Raw genomic sequence first — 23,099 nt, 5'->3', positions numbered from 1 at the left:
GCCACCCTGCGGAAAAAGCTCATTTCGGCCGCCTGTATCCGGGATCTTGTCCTTTCGGTCATGACCCACAGCTCATGACCATAGGTGAGAGTAGGAACGTAGATTGACCGGTAAATCGAGAGCTTCGCCTTGCGGCTCAGCTCCTTCTTCACCATGACAGACCGGTACAGCGACCGCATTACTGCAGAAGCTGCACCGATCCTTCTGTCAATCTCCCGTTCCATCCTTCCCTCACTCGTGAACAAGACCCCAAGATACTTGAACTCCTCCACTTGAGGCAGGAACTCTCCACCAACCTGAAGCGGGCAAACCACCCTTTTCCGACTGAGAACCATGGCCTCGGATTTGGAGGTGCTGATTCTCATCCCAGATTCTCATAGAGCTGGTCCAGTGTTCCACGACCGGGACGAAAACCACACTGTTCCTCCTGAATCCGAGGTTCTACTATCGGCCGGATTCTCCTCTCCAGTACCCTGGAATAGACTTTCCCGGGGAGGCTGAGAAGTGTGATCCCCCTATAGTTGGAGCACACCCTCCGGTCCCCCTTCTTAAAAAGAGGGACCACCACCCCGGTCTGCCAGTCCAAAGGCACTGTCCCCGACCGCCACGCGATGCTGCAGAGGCGTGTCAGCCAAGACAGCCCCACAACATCCAGAGACTTGAGGTACTCAGGGCGGATCTCATCCACCCCCGGTGCCTTGCCACCGAGGAGTTTCTTGACTACCTCGGTGACTTCAGCTTGGTTGATGGACGAGTCCGCCTCCGAGCCCTCAGCCTCTGCTTCCTCAATGGAAGACGTGACGGCGGGATTGAGGAGATCCTTGAAGTATTCCTTCCACCGTCCGGTGATATCCCCAGTCGAGGTCAACAGCTGCCCACCTCCACTGTAAACAGCGTTGGTAGGGCACTGCTTCCCCCTCCTGAGGCGCCGGACGGTTTGCCAGAATCTCTTCGAGGCCGACCGATAGTCCTTCTCCATGGCCTCACCGAACTCCTCCCAGGCCCGAGTTTTTGCCTCCCCAACCACCCGGGCTGCAGTCCGCTTGGCCCGTCGGTACCCGTCAGCTGCCTCAGGAGTCCCACAAGCCAGCCAGGCCCGATAGGACTCCTTCTTCAGCTTGACGGCATCCCTTACTTCCGGTGTCCACCACCAGGTTCGGGGATTGCCGCCTCGACAGGCACCGGAGACCTTACGGCCACAGCTCCGAGTGGCCGCGTTGACAATGGAGGTGGAGAACATGGTCCACTCGGACTCAATATCTCCAGACTCCCTCGGGATCTGGTCGAAGCTCTGTCGGAGGTGGGAGTTGAAGATCTCTCTGACAAGGGATTCGGCCAAACGTTCCCAACAGACCCTCACAGTACGTTTGGGTCTGCCGAGTCTGTCCAGCTTCCTCCCCCGCTTTTACATTTACATTTAATCATTTAGCAGATGCTTTTATCCAAAGCGACTTACAAATAAGGATCAATAGAAGCAATCAAACCAACAATACAGCAGCAATATGCAAGTGCTGCGACCAGTACCAGTTAGTCTAGCACACGTTTAAAAAAAAAATTTTTTTTTTTTTTTTATGTAATATATATAGAATAGTAAGTGCTAGTATTAATAGGTCAAGTGTTGCCGAAAGAGATGTGTCTTCAGCTGTTTCTTGAAAATGGCTAAGAAACTGCTGAAGTTTCTTAATATCTTTCGATAATACTTCACATGTAGGCTATCCTATTTAAAAAAAATATTTGTATAGGCTATTCATTTGAATTTGAATCTCATTATCTCTTTACCCAATTAATGTTCTATATTATCTATAAGCCTACTTTCAGCCTATGTTTTGTAAATACAGTTAATGCCCAACAGTCATGCCAATAAAGCTTGGATTCTATATGAGTCTATTTCTGTAGGCACACTTACAGGAAGTTCACTTTACTGGAATTTATCATTAGGCTATATGTTTGATCTTATTTAGTAATTAATAGGCTGTAGGGGCCTATAATCTTGGCATATGGATCCCCTGTGTCCGTCACTCCACCCTGGCCCGTTGACCAGACGACCTTGGCTCTTCCCTCTCTCCGCTCCACCTGGGACCGTCATCCTTACGGCTTCACCGGGCTCCCTCGTCCCACCCTTGGTCAGACGTCTATCTGCCTGTGCCACCCCTTTGGCTCCGCATGCCCTGCCTTCCCTCTGGCACCCTCAGTCACTCATCACCATGGCTCCACCTTAGCCTACAGGACCTCCTTTGCTGCCAAGTCTCTGTGTCTCCTTGGCTTCTTCAATAGACTTATACCCTATTTCTTAATTATTCTTTTATGCCAATGCCATAACATGGCTATGTTTACATGCACACCTTTTGTTTCAATCTAAATGAATTCATTACGATTGATAAATCCGAACGAGGTGGGTAGGGTATCCAAAAACTGTACTCAAGTAAAAGTACAAGCACTTATACAAATATTTAAAATATTAACATATATTTAATATATAATATTTAATAAAATAAAATAAAATAAAAATATATATAAAAATATACCCGTGTGGTGGTGGTGGCGCAATGGATAAGACACATGACTTTGGTGTGAGAGACCCGGGTTCGAATCCACTGTGAGACACCAATGTGTCCCTGAGCAAGACACTTAACCCCTAGTTGCTCCAGAGGCGTGCGACCTCTGACATATATAGCAATTGTAAGTCATCAGCTAAATGAATAAATGTAAATATAAAATGAATAATCTTAATAGTTAATAGTAAAAAGTATCCAATCAAAAATCTACTCAAGCCTATGTAAAGGGTGTTATAAAATGCTTAATCAAATAATTAGTTGAAAACTGACACCCCCCTATTTTTTTTTATGTGAACACCAATAGATGGCACCTGAGCGCTCATGTGAAGCACACTATAGAGACTAGCTTTCTCCCGGTGCGATCTCAGAAGTAAACTAATGCGCCAAGGGAACAACACTCATTTCGTCTGTCTCTTTTATTGTTTCAAAGGTAAAATAAGATACATTTTAAACATTCTTCTGACTGTTCACATGACGATGGGAAGGTTAAAGAACGTAATTGTAAAGTGTTTTAAGTGACCTTTCCATGTTCTAATGTGTTTGTACGAATTTAGTTAACTCGAGGGTCACGAATGCAAACGATTAATTGTTTAGCCTATTAAATGCATTCATAAGTATTAAAAGTTATACAGCATTATTGTAATGTTTGAACACATTGGCAATGTGAAGTTGCTTATTTTTGTGTACTAGGGTTTACACATGGCCACATCATGCGTTTCTGTATCCGATCGTGAAAAAAACAGGTGTTATGCCCTCCGAAACGCATTCGAGACGGATTTGAATCCGATCGCTCAAACCACTTCAGGAGATGGTCTGGGCCACATTCCAGACAAAACTGGACAAGTGTAAATGCATCTGGTTATTCAGTAAATTTTACTTCTCCCAAAAATGCTAAAAAATAAACGTGTGAGAGCATGTTATAGGCGATATGTCATGCTATAGCCAGATACGACGACGCTACTGCAACACGCATCGCCGCAGCTGAGCATCTATTAATCAAACCAACGTGCAAACCAAAGTGAAAGTAAGTCACAGACGCTTAACACACAATCATCTTCATCAAAAGTAAAGAACCGAAATGATTTTCTTACCAGGGCTGTTGCCGCTCTCTCTTATTGCGGTCTTTGATTTAGAAATTTTAGCTGATGATCAATAAAATGCAGCTCATATTTGTTGCTTTCGGTGACGTGCACTCCATTAAATCTGCATATAGCGCGGGAATTGGGAATTGCAAAAACACATTATGTGACCAGGTGTAAATGGAATCGTTTTGATAATTCAGATAGCTAACCGATCTGAGCAAAATCATGAAGTGGCTAGGTGTAAACGGCCCCTTAGTTGAGGAGTTAAGTGTAGGCTATCTGTTGCATTAACCATTCAATCGTTATTTTGAGCTTTGCACACACAGCTTAAAGTGTAACACGATACAATAAGGGTGAAATGGTGTATGTAAACTAACGTTAAGGTTCTAAATGCATCAGTAGTTTATGTAGGCCTATTTCTCTTTATGTGTGTTTGAGTGACACATTTGTGTTTGGGCATCTTTTAGTTTTGTGAGTAACAAAAGAGTGACATTTATGTGAATCTTTATTGCTTTATTCTGTAGACACTCTTCTTTACACACAAAATGTAACTCATATATTGCCTTTATGTGAAACAGGCTATGGAATACAGGTGTGTATGTATTCATATAGGCTACCTTATGTACTGTACATATGATTCATTTAACATGTCAGTTAATGAGCAGATTAAGTTATTTTTGTATGCTACTCAAGAAATGCTTAGGCCTACAGTTACTAAAAGGTTTTATGATCTCAGAAGTAAACTGACATCTGTTCCAAGGGAACGACACTCATTTCGTCTGTCTTTTGTTGTTTCACAGTGTTTTCATAGATACACAGTGCTTCACTGCGCCCTGTGTGTCATTTGCTGCCAGCCCAGATATTCCCTAGGTCTGAGGCCAGTAACACCTACATAACAACAATACAATAACAATAAATATCTTAATATTTTGAAAGATATTGAATTTAAATGATTATTATTATCATAATTCGATACCTTTGCAACAAGCACAGAAGAGACCAGCATTATTCTGGCATCTGTAGCCCAAATATCATTGCATGTTCTTTGCTTTGTATAATTATAACGTATACAGCTACATTTGGATTATTAGACAATGTCGAAATAAAGTGAACCTGCAGAATTTGTGTTCAAAGGCATGTAAAGGGAACTGTGATGTATTTAATTGTATGTAAACTCAGGAATAAGCACTGTTTGGGCATTCTATTAACTTTGGGTTAGTTTTTGGTTGGCCAGGTCATTGTCCAAAAGCCATTGTAAATTTATATTGCACAGTAAACCCAAAGAACACCATTGTTGAAAACTCTTCACATGTGCTTGCACAGCTACTGAACATATAAACACAAACAATGATCAAATGCACATTGACGGATCTTCTTTCGTCTGTTCTCCAAAATGTAATCAAATGTATATTTCTGCAGGCGTGTGTAAACTAACAGTGTCTTAGCAAAGACATTCGTTTTCAAGATGAACAGGTTGCAATACAGGTCGCCACTGCGCAATACTCACAAACTACTGCGGGTTGGTGGGTGTTCATTAATTTAATCTATAAATTAAGGTACATGTCCAAATATAACTGGTAATGTCATACTTTGTAGTAGTATGAATTGAAATCGAATGTAGCTTGTTCACAGACAACATACGTAGATGTTTAACTAATAAAGATCTTCATCGCTGGCAAACGATGCATTTGCAGGGCTTGATATAACTATACGTATTTCTTAACATGTATTGCATTAAACTAAAGTAACGAGAGGACCGTCGCCCAGCGTAAGTCAAGTACAGTTAGTTTTTTTTATTAGAAATGTACTCGAATTAAAGTAAAAGTACCCACATTTAAATATACTCTTAAAAGTACACATTTAAAAAAAATAAAAAAAAAATAAAAAAAACTCAAGTAAATGTAACGAAGTACATGTATAACCTTGTACATGTATTCCATTACTACCTGGTGATCGGGTTGATTTACACGTTTATGTGTCACAGGCTTCTAATCAGAATAGATTTTTTGACATGTGCACACTGCCCAAATATACAGAGTTTCCCACTGTTTGCACATACTATTCTCCTACATTGCTTCTTTTATTTGTTTTAAAGTGCAGACTTAAAGGGATACTTCACCTCTGGAAAGATGAATGTGTATTTAAAATGGGTAATTTATGTAATAGAAATGTGAAATTATTTCTGAATTTGGAGCCTTCTAGACTGAGAAAATCCAGAAAATGTATTTTTGGCTCAAGTGGATGAAAGACAACAACTCCCAAAATGTACTTGTTTCGCAGCCCTACGAGGCCACTCCCAAGCCACACCTACGTAAGAGAGCGCAGTTAAACAACTAGGCTAGGCTACTAGTTGACTCAAAACTTAAAAGACGCCGTTTTATCGTAAGTCTCCGTGACGAGTCTGCCTGGGATTTTCGAGATCGCCCAAAATGTCCGGGATTCGGCTTTTGCGTTCTACAGTCGCTATTCATTATGTTTACTGTGGCGAGCAGGACGAGGCTGAGGGGAGTGGGAGAGCGGCGCGAGGCCGGTGGCGTGATTACTGATGAGCGACACCTGTGAGGCGCACCGGTCTCGTAGGCTATCCCTCACGGAGGAGCGGGATTTTTCTTAGCAATGCTAAAATGCACATCAACCGATCACTTGTTTAGCGTTCATGTAAACACTACATTCAGATTCACCAATCGGAATGAATTCAGTTAGATTGAAACAAAAGGTGTGCATGTAAACAATGAATGGCGACTGCAGAAAGCAAAAGCCGAATCCCGGACATTTTGGACGATCTCGACGGCTGGACATGTCCGGGAAAAAGAGGATAGTAACCCTTACTACTCAGCTTTCTCCATAGAACAAGAGCCTGTTAGCTTAGCTTCCAAAAAAAGATGGCTGACACTATATGTATATTCTGTGAGTGAGATCCCACCCCCTATGGGCGGGTTGAAAACATGCGGAACTAGCTCCTACTACTGGCTGTAGTTTCTAGCCTCTAGCCAAAAAATCCTCCGATGACGCAAAATGGCGATATTTGCGTCATCGGAGGATTTTTTCCAGACAAAAAATACATTAATCTCTCGTCTCAGGGGGATATGAGGGAGGGAAGCACGGTAATTCGAAAATACTACAGGTTTTCTACTGATACAAAGCTTAATGCTAAATGCTGAAGTATCCCTTTAATAATGATCTATTTCAGATCCTGATAGGAGATGACGAGCACATGAGCCTTTATGCCGTGCTGTGCTGCTTACATTTTTCAAACAGTAAAATCGTCCCTTCCCGCGCCCAATATAAAGGAGAATTTCCCTTTATCGGGCGAGGAACCATATTTGGTAACTTAATCGCGCATTCAAACGGAGTCTCCCCTGCCTGTTTGCGTTGTCATATGAGCACATAGATTTCTCCTAGCCAATCAGCAAAGATCAGGCTACGTCACTGATAGTCACATGATGGCATCTGACCAATCAGAAGTTGCACGGAGCATTACAAACTTCAGTGTCGTTCCGGATATTGGAAAGTGAGGTTATGCGCTACTACCTACTCCCACATCAGCGCTAATAACTTCAAAACAAAAAATGGTGAGTTGATGAAAGTCACACATTCTATGGTTGAATAGTTGTGCAACATGTTGAGATAGGTGTTGTTTGCATAGATTTCTTGAAAGTATTGACATTTGTGGCATGAAAAATGGTGAGACCATATTTGATCATACGCCCTATGCGTATAGAAAAGCCGTACTAGGGTATTTTTTCTACAAATAATGCATTATAACCACAGTCTATGATTATAACGTAGGACAATAGTATTTACTAGTGCATTGGATGTTATCACAGGTTTGAATAACATTATAAAGTGATCCAGTGGGAAACGTAACACATTTATAGACATTTTCAAGCCATAGATATTGAAATATGTGTGGTTTTGGTCAGTTTTATGACCTTTATAACAGTTTTTAATACTTATAATGATATTTTGCACTTCTTATTATATATTTACCCTTTATGTGTAAGTTTTATGCCCTTGAAACAGTTTTTATCATAGTTAAATGCCATGTATTGGTGTTTTTTTTTTTACTGTGAGACTTATTACTGCTAAAATAAGTGGTACCACCAGTACTTGACCATACCAAAGATCAGTAGTACAGATCTTTTATAAATGTATACATTTATTTATAAAACATGAATCATATTAGATGTTCTTAGGAGCACAAACCATAAATGAATACCCTATTCATTAATTTGGTTTCAAATTATGTCATGTATTAAAATAAACATTTTTAATAATTTGAGTAATATTTCAAAGGATTTATATTTTTAGCACTTAAGTGTTATGACATACCAGTCCAATGTTACTCACTTATTTTTCTTATTTTTCTTATTATTTATATTTCAGTAGATCTGCACTTCACTGTTACTCAACAAATAACTCAAACTGGGCTTGATATTGACTCAAAAATGTACTCTCTGTTCTTTGCAGCTATCTACGCGAATCTTTTACGGCAAGAGGGGGACAGTTGTGCCAGCCCACCCCAGCATCAGTGATGATGAGGGCTCTGAGGAGGAAGATGATGATGTGGCAGACCCTGACTTCCTCCCATCCACCCATAACCTAGACACTCCAGGCCAGAGTGATATAGGCCCCTCTGCCAAGAGGAGTCACTGTGTGCAACCTGCAGTTGAGGTACTTGATGATGATGATGATGATGACGACGACGATGATGAAGAACCAGCACCACAAGCAAAGAGGCCAACTAAGAAGGGGAAGCCAGCAGCCAGGCTAACCACCTGGAGGAAGGATGACCTGGACAACGCCGCCCTGCCTGAGTACCAGCACTGTCCCCCAGACTTCATTGAGACTCCATTTCAGTACTTCAGCAGGTACTTCAGCCCCCAACTCATCACGCACATAACATACCAGACCAACTTGTATGCAAACCAGAAGAACATCAACACCTCCTTCACCACCACTGAAGACGAGATGATGATCTTTGTGGCTATCCTGATGTACATGGGGATTGCTGAGCTGCCTGCCGTTGAAGACTACTGGGCAATGGAGACCAGGGTCCCTCAAGTCGCAAACCTCATGTCATCGAAGAGGTTCAGGCTGATGAAGAGGCTTGTCCACTTCAACGACAACACCCAGATCACTGGCACCATCGATCGATTCTTCAAGGTGCGGCCACTGTTCAGTCATCTGAATGCTGCCTTCAGGAGTGAGCCACAGACCCCCAAGCAGTCTGTGGATGAGGTCATGATTGCCTACAAAGGCAGCTGGCAACCTGAGGCAGTACATTAAGAACAAGCCAGACAAATGGGGATTCAAGTTGTTTGCTAGGGCTTCTGAGGGTGGCTTCATCCATGACATGGTGTTGTATCAAGGTAAGACTACGCTGGAGGCCCACGGTGTTCCCCTGACACCTGAACAAACAGCCATGGGTGTCACCAGCCAGATCATCTCCGTCCTAGCCAGCACCATGTCCTCCTCCACCACCACAGCCATCTTTGCGGACAACTTTTTTACCAGCCTGGAGATAGTGCGGTACCTCAAGGACAAAAACTGCAGGTACACAGGGACAGCCAGGGACAACAGAATAGGCAAGCCTCCACTCAAAATCATCAAGGAGATGGAGAATAAGGCTGTCCCTCGTGGTACGTATGACTACGTCACCAGTGACGATGGGATCCTGGCCCTCAGGTGGAAGGACAATAGGATTGTCACTCTTCTGTCAACAGATATGGGGGCAGAGCCCATTTCCTCAGTCTACAGGTACTGCAGTGAAACCAAGAGGAAGGAACAAGTGAGCTGCCCTGCTGTCATCAAAAGCTACAATGCCAACATGGGGGGCATTGACAAAAGTGACATGCTGGTCCATCTCTACCGCACCCCCATGAAATCAAAGAGGTGGTATATGCGCACACTGCATGAAAATTGGGATTTCCGACCCCGTAAACGGCCGTAAATCTCCTTAATTTTCGGCAGTTAACGACAATTTACAGCCTGTGAACGTCGCGTTCGTCTGTGCCGAATATTGTCGGAAACGAACCATGACGTATGCAGAGCGCTCGCGCCGGAGGTGTGAATGGCTCTAATTACCATATGAATAGCAGCTCCCGCCAGAGAAAGGCTTGAATTTCCTCACTCACTATTGGTTGAACCCACGTGGTTTAAACAAGAAAAATCACTCGTGATTGGTTGGCAGATCTGTTACTATTGGTCACCCTCGCTCATTAAAAATTCAAAAAATTATAATATTCATATAAATAATAATATATAAATTATTTTTTTATATTCATAATATGCTATTCTGTGGTATATTCATGTCATTGTTAACCTATGGACTACACTATTATTACCATCAAGGACATGAATTTATAAAGGAATGGAAAATTTGCCAGGGACATGCTGTTTATTCAAAGAAAGAGCTTTATTAGCACAGACACAAAACAATATACACCTATGTACAAAGCATAGATCATCTGCACACACAACAAATTGGAAGCTCAGTGTCTGTTTTCATCTTCGGAGCTGTAGGTGACTAGCGGCGTTCTCTCTGAATTCGATCCACTTTGAAAACGTCTGTGGTGTGTTGCCCTGTATTTAGGAGTCGCCTCTAATCTCGACTGCAGCGTAGCACAGAGCTCTGTGAGCTCCTGGCTGGTGGTTGAACTTCATCGGACATCAGATCTATGGTGGCGCACTTCCAAATGCCCACGTCATCCTCACCTAGCACACCGTCTCGCTTCTAGCAGCTGTAAAAACAACCAATACAGACAATCAGTACTGTGATGCACTGTGAATGGACACAAAACATCTATTAATGCACGTGAAAAATATTCACATTGACTAAAAATCTTACCCTCTTTCTTCTCGCTCGACTCCGAGCTGAACTCTTCACAGCTTCGGCCTGCAATGCCAGATCTGGTTGTTTGTACCTGAAGCTCCTGCGTACTGTCTCGTAGTTAGTATGTCTTACAGGCAGCTGGAAAACAATTAAATGAGAGTGATATGAATAAAAACAACTCAAGTCACAGTAAAATGAAACAAGGAGAAAATAGTAAAAGTTACTTACAATGTCGTCATGATCAGCGTCATGAAAATCTGGACTTGCAGACATAGCTCTGAGTAAATGTGAGGTTACGCCCTCGTTATGAGGCGAGGTTACTCTATGGAAACAAAATGTATGATTAAGATCGTAAACTATAACGGATCTATTTTCTTATACAAGAGAATGAAAGCATATTCTTTGAATCTTACCTTTAAAATGTTTGTAAGTTTTTATGAAAGTAAAAAAATAAAAGAATGTAAGATTCTTTTTTTTTTTTTTTTTTTACCTTGCTCCAGTTCGTAGCACCCACAATTTGTCTCAGAGTTGAGAAGATGGCATACGGCTTCCTGTAAATTACAGGATTATTTACAATTATTAAACAAATAATAGCCATCAATCCCATGACCTCTTGCTTTATGATGAAATCATGAAAAACAGAATATTCTTACATTTCACAAGGCCTGACAAAATACAGCTGCAGGTAACTAGCGGCATTCTGTCTGAATTCGGTCCATTTTGCAGACGTCTGTGGTGCGTTGCCCTGTAATTTGGAGTCGCCTCTAATCTCGACTGCAGCGTGGTACAGAGCTCGGTGAGCTCCTGGCTGCGACAGGACGGAGGTCGCACAATCCATCCAGACACCCCGCCAACGATGCCGTCTTCCTCATCAGACATCAGGTCTATGGTAGCACACTTCCGAAGGCCCACCTCATCCTCAGCTAGCACACTCTGTCTCGCTTTTAGCAGCTGTTAAAACCAATAAAGACAATCAATACTGCGCAATGCACTGCGTATGGACAACACACATCTATTAATGCACCTGAAAAATAGTCACATTGACCAAAAACGAATCTAATCTAATAAATCTTACCGTCTTTCTTCTCGCTCGACTCCGAGCTGAATTCACCACAGCTTCCGCCTGCAATGCAAGATCTGGTTGTTTGTACCTGAAGCTCCTGCGCATTGTCGTGTAATATGTCTTTAAGGCAGCTGGAAAACAATGAATTGAGAGTGATATTAATAAGAACAACATAAGTCACAGTAAAATTAATAAGAACAACATAAGTCACAGTAAAATTAAACAAAGGAGAAAAAATGCAACCGGGTGAAATTGCAGAAATACACACCGGAAGCAAACTATGCTTTTTGAAATTGGGGTTTTATTCTGACTGCTGTTTAAAATAAGTGACAGCGGTCAATGGAAGCACAATTAAACAGATAAAAGTCTGATTAAGAAAAAAGTTTGCCTTGTTTGAAGAGATTTCACATGAAAAAAAATAGATTTCACTAGTTAAAAAAAAGAAAAAAAAAAAAGAAATTGTAGAAACAGTTTACAGTAAATTTGAAGATGACAATCAAATGTCACAAAAAGCTTAACCAGTGGATCAATGCCCAAATCCACAGAATACTTAACTCAATTCAAACTGAAATGCAGTGTAATACACTGCAACTGGTCAGATTTAAATTGATTTCTCCAAACCAAAATATGTTAGGCTACAATTAAATACGATAACACAAACTGGAATACTGCAGTGGCTGAGGTAACTTAGGCCTAAGTTACAAGAGAAATAAAAGCACTTTAACAAAGCCACAACCCACGTTTAATCATGCCATGCGGAACCAGAAATATGCATTTAACCATAAAGTTATACTGTATAATCACAGAATATAGATTCAACTCATTAACAGATTTATCAAATAAACATGCCATCAGTAATTTCCCCCATAAACCATAAAACGTACATACCCAATCCTTTACCCTCCGATCACCACGAGGTTCCCTCGTCACACATGCGCTCCAAATGAATCTATAAACAAAAATGTACACATCAAATGTTCTTTTAACTTCGCTTCACAACTTATTTGTGCATATTAAAGATATTGGAGTAATATTTACCAAGAAAGAAGAACGTATAACACAGAATCCGATCGATGCACGCACCGTCATGGAGCTCTCCTGAACAATGAAAAATGGCTGCCGTTCTCTGGTCGCGCGCACGCGTCCAGCACAAGTGAATAGTATCGCGAGAAGAGAGGGATTTCTTAAAGGGGCCACAAACATTTTTAATGCAAAATAGAAACGAGGTACAACTCTAATCGTAGTTGTAACTCTATATGTACAGTAGGCATAATTCTTGTCATTGCGTATGTGTATGCAGCATGAGTCAAATACAATCTTCTGTTCGTGTTGTATTATGCACAGTGGTTGGGCTCTAAGAGATTGTGATGCTGTTTGCATGGAATGCACATTTTACCTTTGTGGCAAAGCCTGATTGAAATTAATTGTTGAAATAAATGGTTTTGTGTCTTTTTTACATAACATTGGCTATTGCTAATGACACATAGTAACTAATCTAGCTACTTTCATTAAATATATCAATTTAAGCTAAAATGTAAGAGGGTCATTCTATGAAAATGTCAATTTTTCTGTCCCTAGCCTTTACAGAAATATTACACTTAAAAAACACTTTAGGGTTACAATTTCTTTACATTTTAAAATAAAACAATATGTTATTTGAACAATTACACACTCTTGAGCCATCAATGTGGCAATATTTGATTTTTATGAATTATATAGAATTTCAAGCACCACAGAAGTGCTCGTCCCCACAGTCATGTACAGAGGGAAAATGCTTTATTTTGAGGTCAATAACAGATTTTTACACCATTTAAAATACAATCATGTATACATAACTATCAAATATATTATGTAAATTATATATATAAAAAAAATGCAGAATACATATTATAAAATTTATAATGAAAGTAGTGGTCCCCTGGAGTTGTGTCACTGGTGTTACCGTTAAACAAAAATCTCTTATTTTGAAATAAAAATCACACTGCTATAGCTTATGTTTGTATGCAGGCCTACGGAATTTATATTCACAATACTTAATAACTAATATTATTTTATTGCATTTATATTAGTTGTTTGAAGAGTTACAAAAAAGCGGTCGGTCTTAACACAAGTTTCAGCCGGCAAGTCGGTCGGACTAAAAGGGGGAAAAAATAAATAATTGGGTCGGTAGGCTACTAAATTGACAGGGTCGGCCGGGTTACGGCAAACAAGAATATTTTTAAGGATGGCCTTAGACTATTGTAACTCACTTTATTTTGGGCTATCTCAGGCCTCTCTCTCTCGTCTACAGCTAGTTCAAAACGCAGCGGCTAGACTTCTCACCGGGACACGCAAATATGAGTCGATCACCCCTATTTTATTCAAACTCCACTGGCTACCTGTCACATTCAGGATTGATTTTAAAATTTTACTATTTGTGTATAAAGCTCTTAACAAACCGGCCCCCCAATATCTGACCAAACTCCTCTGCCCGTACACTCCATCTCGTACTTTGAGATCCAGTGATCACTGTCTTCTCATCGTGCCCAGATCCAGACTTAAAAAACGAGGCGACTGCACTTTTGCGACTGCAGGCCCAAAACTTTGGAACAGTCTACCCCTCTATATCAGACTAGCTCCCTCAATTTCCATCTTCAAAACATCCTTGAAAACTTTTAATACCCCTTGACACAACTATTTTTTTTTTTTTAATTGTCCTGTTTCTGCCCTGCATTTTATCTATTGCCCTGTACAGCACTTTGGTCAGCCTTGGCTGTTTTTAATTTTGCGTTATAAATAAATATTGTATTTTTTTTAGAATTAAGTTAATACCTTTGAGTCACCTGGGATAAAACTCCCCCTGCTACCCTCATTTGCATTTGTAAAGCTCACAGCAGTCTCATTTACATGTTAAAGCATTAGAGGGAGGGGGGTCACGGGGCAAGCAAGTCCCACGTCAATTTCCGACAATTTCCGACAGTTTGCAGTGTTGCCTGTAAATTGCCGTTTGCAGTCGTAAACCTGAACTTCCACGACAATCTACAGCGCCGGTAACTGTCGAAAATCCCACTTTTCATGCAGTGGCATGTTTGCCTACTCTGTGGATATCAGCCTCACGAATGCCTGGGTTTTCTACAGGCGGGACTGCAAGGCTATTGGCTTTCTGAATGGCCTGTCTTTAAAAATTTTTAGAATCCAGGTGTTCAGGGAAGCTAGCGGCCCAAGGTCACTCACATCGCATCCCCGAAGGAGCTCAGCATCTCAAGGCAGCCTCAGCACTTCTGTTGCCATCCCCACACCTGTCCGGGGACACCGCAGCACAGATCCAGCAATCCATGTGCGGTTTGACATGTCCCTGTTCCACGCCCCTGTCTACACAAACCGCCAGACCTGCAAGTACTGCAGCCGGAAGGGGAATATCATGAGGTCGAACGTGGTCTGCAGGGTCTGCAAGGTCCATCTGTGCCTCAATGCTGGCCGCAACTGCTTCCTTAAGTACCACGAAGCAGTGGCCTAATTCGCTGGACTTGAAAAAAAAAAAAATGTTCCTAATAATAATTTAAAATGTTCCTAATAATAATTTAATTTAAAATGTTCCTAATAATAATTTAAAATGTTACTAAATAAATATTTTTATGTTTGTAACAAGTTTGTGTTTTTATTATATTTTTATATATACACTTTTTAAGGGAAAAACATTACCCTAGACTGGCGAGGAACCATATATGGTAACTTCATTGCCCTTGATTTCCAACCTAAAAAAATTTAAAAATGTAAAAACTCACAAATGTTTAGAAATCTTATAATATCCTCCAATAACACTCTATGGTTGAAATTTAGAATTTCCAAGTATTTCAATGAGTGCCCTATAAAGGGTTAACACAAGTCATTTAGGACATACAACTGCAGCTCGTTCTGTCATTTATGTCATTACTATGTCATTACTAGAGCCCGACCGATAAAGGATTTTTAAGGCCGATACCGATACAAATATTTGGTGATTTAAAATTCCGATATATCGGCCGATATATATATATATATATATTTTTTTTTAAATCCAGAAACGCGTAACAAAACATGAACAGATTTCCCTAACATATGTTATTTGTAGTTATTTAAGAGTCCTCAGCCTTACTAAAATAATATGATAATGCAGTTTAAAAATAAACTTGTTTGTTTTATTGTCACAACAGAACAGAATATATTAAAGTTCTGATAAATATAATGTATATTAAAAATACAAACTTAAGATATGAAACTTAAAGTCCTTTGAAAAAAAAAAAAAACTATTATTATTAATATTGATAGTAATCATTTAAAAAAAAATCAATGATGATGATATTATTATTATCATCATCATTTGTATTATTATTAAACAAGACAAAGTTCACTATTGTGTGTGTGTGTGTGTGTGTGTGTGTGTGTGTGTGTGTGTGTGTGTGTGCCATCATTTCACCATCAAATGGAAGTTTTATCAGAAAACTAATCAGAAATCACTGGAAACAGTGTTGAAAACGTACTCGGTTACTAACGTAACCTCGGTTCTCTCTAGAAGAGGGAACGAGTACTGCGCAAGATATCTTACGCTAGGGGAAAATCCTTTTCCGCGAGATATTAAAGCCAAAAATTATCCTTCATTTTGTAATAATGCAAAACGCGTTGCAGCAGCAATGCAGACATAGGCGAGACAGCTCGCGCGCCTATTGGCTGCTCTGCGGCAACTGCAGCAGCCTATCAAGCGAGGCCTGGCGTGACGTCAGACCCAATCAGGGCACTTCGCGCCCGCTGCGTCACGTCCCGCCGAAATGGGCGTGGTCTAGGCCTATAAATATCGCTCGCAGGCAGCTATTATCTGGTTTTTCATCATCGAAGCAACCAGAGCGTGTGCATGCACGGCAAGATACGCAGTACTCGTTCCCTCTTCTAGAGAGAACCGAGGTTACGTTAGTAACCGAGTACGTTCTCTTACGAGAGGTCTCTCGTACTGCGTAAGATATCTTACGCTAGGGGACCCAATGTAAAACGCCGTGCATGCTGAGATCTGACACCAAAGACCCAAGGGCGAAAGCCCGGGGTACATATAGTGCACAATCACTCAGTGAACTCACAGGGAGTCCGGGAAGAAGGAGGGGTGCAGCCTCACTTTTCCACATAAAGTAGCGTCGATGGGACGCGAATTTCATCATACAGACAGGGCGGGGTACGGCCTGAACTGATGGGGGAAAATGTGGGTCTTACACAGTTTGCCCAGCTTTATACTGTCGAACGTTGAGCTGTGCTCAGCAAACGCAGCATTCTGAGCTGAACGCATCAGGTCAGATAATACTGGTAGTTTAGACCGACAGCAGCCTGGCCTGCAGGGCGAGAACCTCTAGGTTATAAAACCTTATAAATGTAGACGGGGAGGCCCAGCCTGCCGCCATACAAATATCTTGCAAGGCAATCCCACTTGACCAGGCCCACGAAGAGGCCATGCCTCTCGTGGAGTGCGCTCTGACACCCAAAGGGCACTGCATGCCCTTGGAGGCGTATGCCAGCGCTATAGCATCATCTATCCATCTGGATAGGCTCTGTTTCGACGCGGCTAGTCCCTTAGAACGTCCGCTAAACGAAACAAAGAGCTGTTCCGTCTGTCTGAAAACAGACGAGCGAGACACATAAGCTCGTAATGCCCTGACTGGGCAAAGGAGGCTCGCGTCTCTTTCCTCATCAGGGACCGGTAGGGCTGACAGAGAGATAATCTGCGCCCTAAACGGTGTGTTGAGGGATTTTGGAACATAACCGTGCTTAGGTTTGAGTATAACTTTTGAGTCATTGGGCCCAAACTCCATGCACGCCGCGCTCACAGAGAGCGCGTGCAGATCCCCTATGCGCTTCACTGAAGCGAGAGCCAGCAAAAACACCGTTTTGAAAGACAGGTGTTTCAAATCGATTGACTGTAAAGGCTCAAATGGCGCACCTTTCATGGCTTCCAGAACCGTAGAAAGGTCCCATACGGGGACTGAGGGAGGTCTGGGAGGATTCAGTCTCTTAGCTCCTCTAAGGAAGCGGATGACTAAATCGTTCCTTCCTATTGACTGACCAAGCGTTGTTTCTGAGAACGCTGCTATAGCCGCCACATAAACTTTGAGCGTGGAGGGGGCCCTGCCCCCATCCAGTAGCTCTTGTAGGAAGGAAAGCACCTCCGTCACATCACAGTTTGTGGGTGACACACCACGGGCTGTGCACCAGCCCGAAAACACTGACCATTTCGAAGAATAGAGTCGTCTTGTAGACGGAGCTCTAGCCTGCGTGATCGTGTTTAATACTCCTTTAGGGAGTCCAACATGTACCCGTTGATGGCCCAGACATGAAGGGACCATAGTTCCGGGTGAGGATGCCAGATCGAGCCGCGGGCCTGTGAGAGGAGATCTCTCCTCACTGGTACTGGCCACGGGGCAGTACTTGCTAACTGCATCACGGCTGGGAACCAAGGTTGGTTTTTCCAGAACGGTGCTACCAGCAGTACTGAGCATCCTTCTTCCCTGATCCGTTCTATCACCTGAGGCAGGAGAGAGACGGGGGGAAAAGCATAGAGCGGGCGGCGGGGCCACACATGGGCCAGCGCGCTCCTGCTCTTGGAGAAAAATTCTTGACAGTGAGCGTTTTCTTGAGACGCAAACAGGTCCACTTCCGCTCTGCCGAATTTCTTCCACAGCAGTTGGACTGTCTGTGGGTGTAGAGACCATTCGCCTGCCGGAACATTGTTCCTGGACAGTCTGTCCGGTCCTAAATTCAAGATCCCTGGCACGTGCGCTGCTCTGAGCGAGCGCAGGTTGCACTGAGCCCATACCAGGAGGCGTTCTGCCAGCCTGTACAGTTTCTCGGATCTGATGCCGCCCTGGCGATTTATGTAGGACACCACAGACATGTTGTCCGAACGGACCAAGACGTGGTGACCTTTTATTTGGGGACAAAAACGCGTCAGCGCGTTGTCTACTGCCAGCATTTCGAGGCAGTTTATGTGCAGGAGCTTCTCCCGTTCTGACCACTGGCCGAAGAACGGTCTGCCCTCGAGCAGCGCTCCCCATCCCGAGGTGGACGCGTCCGTGGACACCACTTTCACCCTCGAGGAAGTCCCCAGGCTTACACCTGATTGGTACCAGTCGTTCGCTTTCCAGGGTTTCAGAGCTGTAACGCATTTCTGATTGACCCTGAGGCGAAGCAAACCGGGTGCCCACGCTTCGCGTGGGACTCGCGCTTTCAGCCAAAACTGCAGCGGGCGCATGCGGAGTAGACCAAGCTGGAGCACTGACGATGCTGAGGCCATGAGACCTAGCATCTTCTGAAATTTCTTGAGCGGGACAAACGCGCCGCAGCGAAAAGAGTTCGCTGTGCGTCGAATGTCTACCGCGCGCTGTTGTGATAGTCGCGCTATCATGGATAGTGAGTCCAGTTCTGTGCCCAGGAAAGATATTTTCTGACTGGGTGACAGGGAGCTCTTTGCCCAATTGACACTCAGACCCAAATCCTCGAGGTGATCGAGTAAAATGGTCGTGTGTTCTATGAGCACTGCGCGAGATTGCGCTAGAATCAGCCAATCGTCCAAATAGTTCAGCACTCGCATGCCTCTCATTCTGAGGGGTGCGAGCGCCGCATCCATGCACTTCGTAAATGTACGGGGTGCTAGGGACAAACCGAACGGCAGGACTGTGTACTGATATGCCTGGCCCTCGAAGGCGAATCTCAAATATCGCCTGTGACGTGACGCTATCTGTATTTGAAAATACGCGTCTTTCAGATCTATTGACACAAACCAATCTCCTTGGCGAATCTGCACAAGGATTTGCCTGGTCGTGAGCATCCTGAACTGTCGCTTCACAAGCACTTTGTTCAGTTGCCTTAGATCTAGTATGGGTCTGAGACCCCCGTCTTTTTTCGGTACCAGGAAGTATCTGCTGTATAGCCCTCCCTCGCTCTGATCTTGAGAGAGAGGTTCTATGGCCCCTTTGCTCAATAGTTTCGTCACTTCGGCTCGAAGTAGATGTGCTACTTCTGTTTTTACCGTGGTCTCGACGCGCGCCACATAGCGTCGAGGGCGTCGGCGAAACTGCAGCGAATAGCCTCTTTCTATAATGTTCAGCACCCACTTCGAAACCCCGGGTAGCTTTGCCCATGCGTCTGCATGGATAGCTAGGGGTCGAATACGAAGCGCGCTCCGCTCGCTCAGCGATGGAGAAGCTTCGGTGTGCTGTAACACAAGCGTGTCGCTCGTGACATTTGAGGCATGGGGCGCGCTGATGACAGCGGGCAGATTGCCCGCGCTCGACTCCTCTGCGGTGGTTAACCGCGAGGGGGAGGGCTGGGCGGTTCCCGTGGGAACTGTCATGTCTATGTGTGGATGTGGGCGCGGGACAGCGGGCACATTTATCACACCGAAAGCATCGTTCGCTTGCGTGAAGCGAGTGCACGTTGGTTTCGTTTTTACAGAAACCGTGAGACATGCATAACGTGGTGTTAGTGGGCACTGGGTAGTGGGCACGTTCACCATGTTTGAAGCGCAACCGATCTGAGTCGGTTTTATGTGCGCGAGCCCTGTGTGACAGGCTGTGCTTATGTGTAGGGATGGGCACTGGGCAGTGGGCATTCTTACTACACATGAAACACCATCGGCCGTGGCCGGGACACCAGAAAATACACTCTTTTGGGGATTTATCTGGGTAGCCGTGAAAACGGCATTTGTGTGCAGGCAAGCGGGTGACAGAACCGACTTGTTGGCTGCAGAAAACACTGGAACAGTCACATTTTCTGGAACTGGACGAGCGAATAGCTTTGGTGTGAGTTCGGCCGCAGCGGGACTGGAACACCGTCGTTTTCCTAGCTGTGCTAGGACGACTTCGGGGCCTCGGGCTTCACCGTGATCCTAGGTCGCGAGCCGCGTCCTGCGGGGCGGCGACCGGATGAGCGGGAGCGCGGTCTCGCGCTTCTGGCCTGGCGGCGCTGTGAAGTGGAGGCAGTGGACGGTGGCTGTGGCTGTGAGCTCTGAGCAGACGGTTTCGCACGGCCTGCTGCAGAGCTGGAGCGCTTCGGGAGGAAGTGCTTCATAGCCTGAGACGCTTTCTGTACCTCTGCGAATCTCTCCGCGAAATCCTTGACGGAGGATCCAAAGAGGCCTGTAGCGGAAAGCGGGGCGTCGAGGAACGCGGTGCGTTCAGACTCGGCCATTTCCGAGAGCGTCAGCCAGAGATGTCTCTCAGACACGGTGAGAGAAGCCATAGTCCGTCCAATGGCTTGTGCTGCGGACTTAGTAGCACGAAGAGCGAGGTCCGTGGCACTCCTTAAGTCCGGCACGCAGATCGCGTCAGGTCCTTCCTCATCCAGCTTACGGAGGAGATCGGCCTGGAAGATCTGGAGCGTTGCCATGGTGTGCAACGCTGACGCAGCTTGCCCGGCGGCGGAGAAAGCGCGGTGGAGCAAGCTTGAGGTCGTGCGGCAAGCTTTAGAGGGTAGGGCCGGCTTAGCGCGCCGTCCAGCGGAGGGCGGGCATAAGTGGGCCGCTATCGCCTCTTCAACCGGCGGCAGCGAGAGGTATCCTCTGTTCTTGGCATCGTCAACGGCGGAGAATGCCAAAGAAACAGCAGGACGCACTCTAGCAGAATAGGGGGCGCTCCAGGACTTGGCGACTTCTTCGTGTAACTCAGGAAGAAAGGGCGCCGGTCTGGACACAGGTGAAGCGCGCTCCCCAGGCAGGAAAAATCCATCCAGCCGGTTGTGAGCGGGCTGCTCAGGCGAAGACCACTCGAGGCCGAGGCTCGCCGCGGCCTGTGCGAGTACTCGCATGAGTTCCGTCTCAATGGAAGCTCTCTTGCCTGACGAAGTGCGGGCAGGGGGTGCGGGGTCCTCAGAGCCCGCCCAATCCTCACTGCCTGACGCCAGGATAGAGCAGGAATCATCCTCTCCCAGCAGGGCTTCCTCATCCGCGATATCAACGGAAGCGGCGGCAGACGGCGGCCGCTGTCCGTCAGGAAGCGAAACAGAAGAAGCCGGGGAAGCAAGCGGGCGAACCGGCGAGCTTTGGCGGCTGAGGGAGGGTTCCGGGGCCCGCTGGGCACGGCGCTTTTTACGGCGCGACGCCACGGCGGGCGGGGGAGCAGTCTCGGTGAAGACGGCTAGGCGAGTCCTCAGAGTCGCCATTGCCATCAGCTCGCAGTGAGGGCATCCGCCGTCAGCGAGCGCGAGAGCTGCATGTTCCTCACCCAGGCAGGAAACGCAGATCACGTGGCGGTCCCCGTCGCTGAGTGTGGCTCTGCACGAGCCGCAGGAAGGCATCTTTAAAAAGACGCTAGCTCTTTTAGAAATGTGTGTCGCGGCGGCGACACACACACACAGAAATACAGTGTAATTAAAAGAGAAGGATATAAGCGCCGGAAAGCGCAGCAGGAAGGCAGGAAGGCGGGGCGGCCAGCGACTTCAGTGACTTGTCCCGCTGAAGGTGCTCTCTCTCGACGGCGCGGCTTCTAATCCAGCTCCAGCGATGCGTGTGCTTCGCTTGAAGGATGAAAAATCAGATAATAGCTGCCTGCGAGCGATATTTATAGGCCTAGACCACGCCCATTTCGGCGGGACGTGACGCAGCGGGCGCGAAGTGCCCTGATTGGGTCTGACGTCACGCCAGGCCTCGCTCGATAGGCTGCTGCAGTTGCCGCAGAGCAGCCAATAGGCGCGCGAGCTGTCTCGCCTATGTCTGCATTGCTGCTGCAACGCGTTTTGCATTATTACAAAATTAAGGATAATTTTTGGCTTCAATATCTCGCGGAAAAGGATATCTTACGCAGTACGAGAGACCTCTCGTAAGAGAACAAACATGATAAAAGCGGCCGTTTGCTGCTATTTTTGTTGTTTACTTGGATATTTAAAACCCAAGCATCGATGTTTTACCACAGGTTTACAATAAAAAGTGATACATTGATCATAATGAATTAATTTATGTCAAAATTGCACATTAGTCACTCAGAAATAAATTACCGTTAGGTCTATTTCACAAAAGAAAGAGGACACACTTACTTCTTCAGTCGCGTCTGTTTCTGTTTATCTGGTAGTTACAGGACATATTTACATCACATTTAGAAAGAATGATCATCTCTACAAATATATGCCACCAAAAATACGACCTGAGGAGCTTTAGCACTCTCTCGACTCCCATACAGATATTTTCAGTCAGAGAAACAGAGGAAGCTCCCGAAAAAAAAGTTGCTTTATTTTATGATAGTCCGGTATAATGAGACGAGACGTCGGCTACTGACAGATAAAATAAAAACATGACTGTGTGATAGCCTTAATTATTGGTCGGATTTCTTCAAGCGTTCACTATGTTTTTTTACTATGCGTATCTTCAAGCGTTTACTATGTTTACCATGGTAATGGTTAGCGCGCATAGTCTTTTGCATCACAAACAGAAGGCATTCAAACATGAACGCGAGTTAAATTATTTTAAAAGTCTTTAATGCTGACAGAATCATCCGGCGCTGCCGTCTCCTCTATGCTCCCGACTCAGGTGAACTCCGCCTCTGTTCGTAACCTCTCCTCTAGCTCGAGCTGGCCCGCTT

General features: G+C 44.6%; 1 protein-coding gene and 1 long non-coding RNA gene across 4 annotated transcripts in view; one reads left to right on the top strand and one right to left on the bottom strand.

The window, feature by feature from the left end:
• LOC309474305 (uncharacterized protein) overlaps nucleotides 1–23,099 on the top strand; it is a 155,690-nt gene that overhangs the window by 7,706 nt on the left and 124,885 nt on the right. The window lies entirely within an intron of this gene.
• LOC309474465 lies at nucleotides 9,630–12,750 on the bottom strand. 3 transcript variants are annotated; one of them, XR_014197292.1, is made up of 7 exons: nucleotides 12,574–12,750; nucleotides 12,424–12,484; nucleotides 11,548–11,666; nucleotides 10,963–11,423; nucleotides 10,701–10,794; nucleotides 10,488–10,610; nucleotides 9,630–10,380 (listed from the first exon to the last, which is right to left on the bottom strand). It is a non-coding gene; the product is annotated as an uncharacterized lncRNA (long non-coding RNA). The 3 variants fall into 3 exon arrangements; XR_014197293.1 differs by having other exon boundaries at nucleotides 9,631–10,380; nucleotides 12,424–12,750; XR_014197294.1 differs by lacking the exons at nucleotides 11,548–11,666; nucleotides 12,424–12,484; nucleotides 12,574–12,750 and having other exon boundaries at nucleotides 9,923–10,380; nucleotides 10,886–10,971.

The sequence above is a fragment of the Leuciscus leuciscus genome (assembly GCF_965113295.1).
Source record: "Leuciscus leuciscus genome assembly, chromosome: 14".
Taxonomy (NCBI): Eukaryota; Metazoa; Chordata; class Actinopteri; order Cypriniformes; family Leuciscidae; genus Leuciscus; species Leuciscus leuciscus.
Note: the sequence above shows the minus strand (reverse complement) of the source record. Positions and strands in the feature narration are given on the sequence as shown.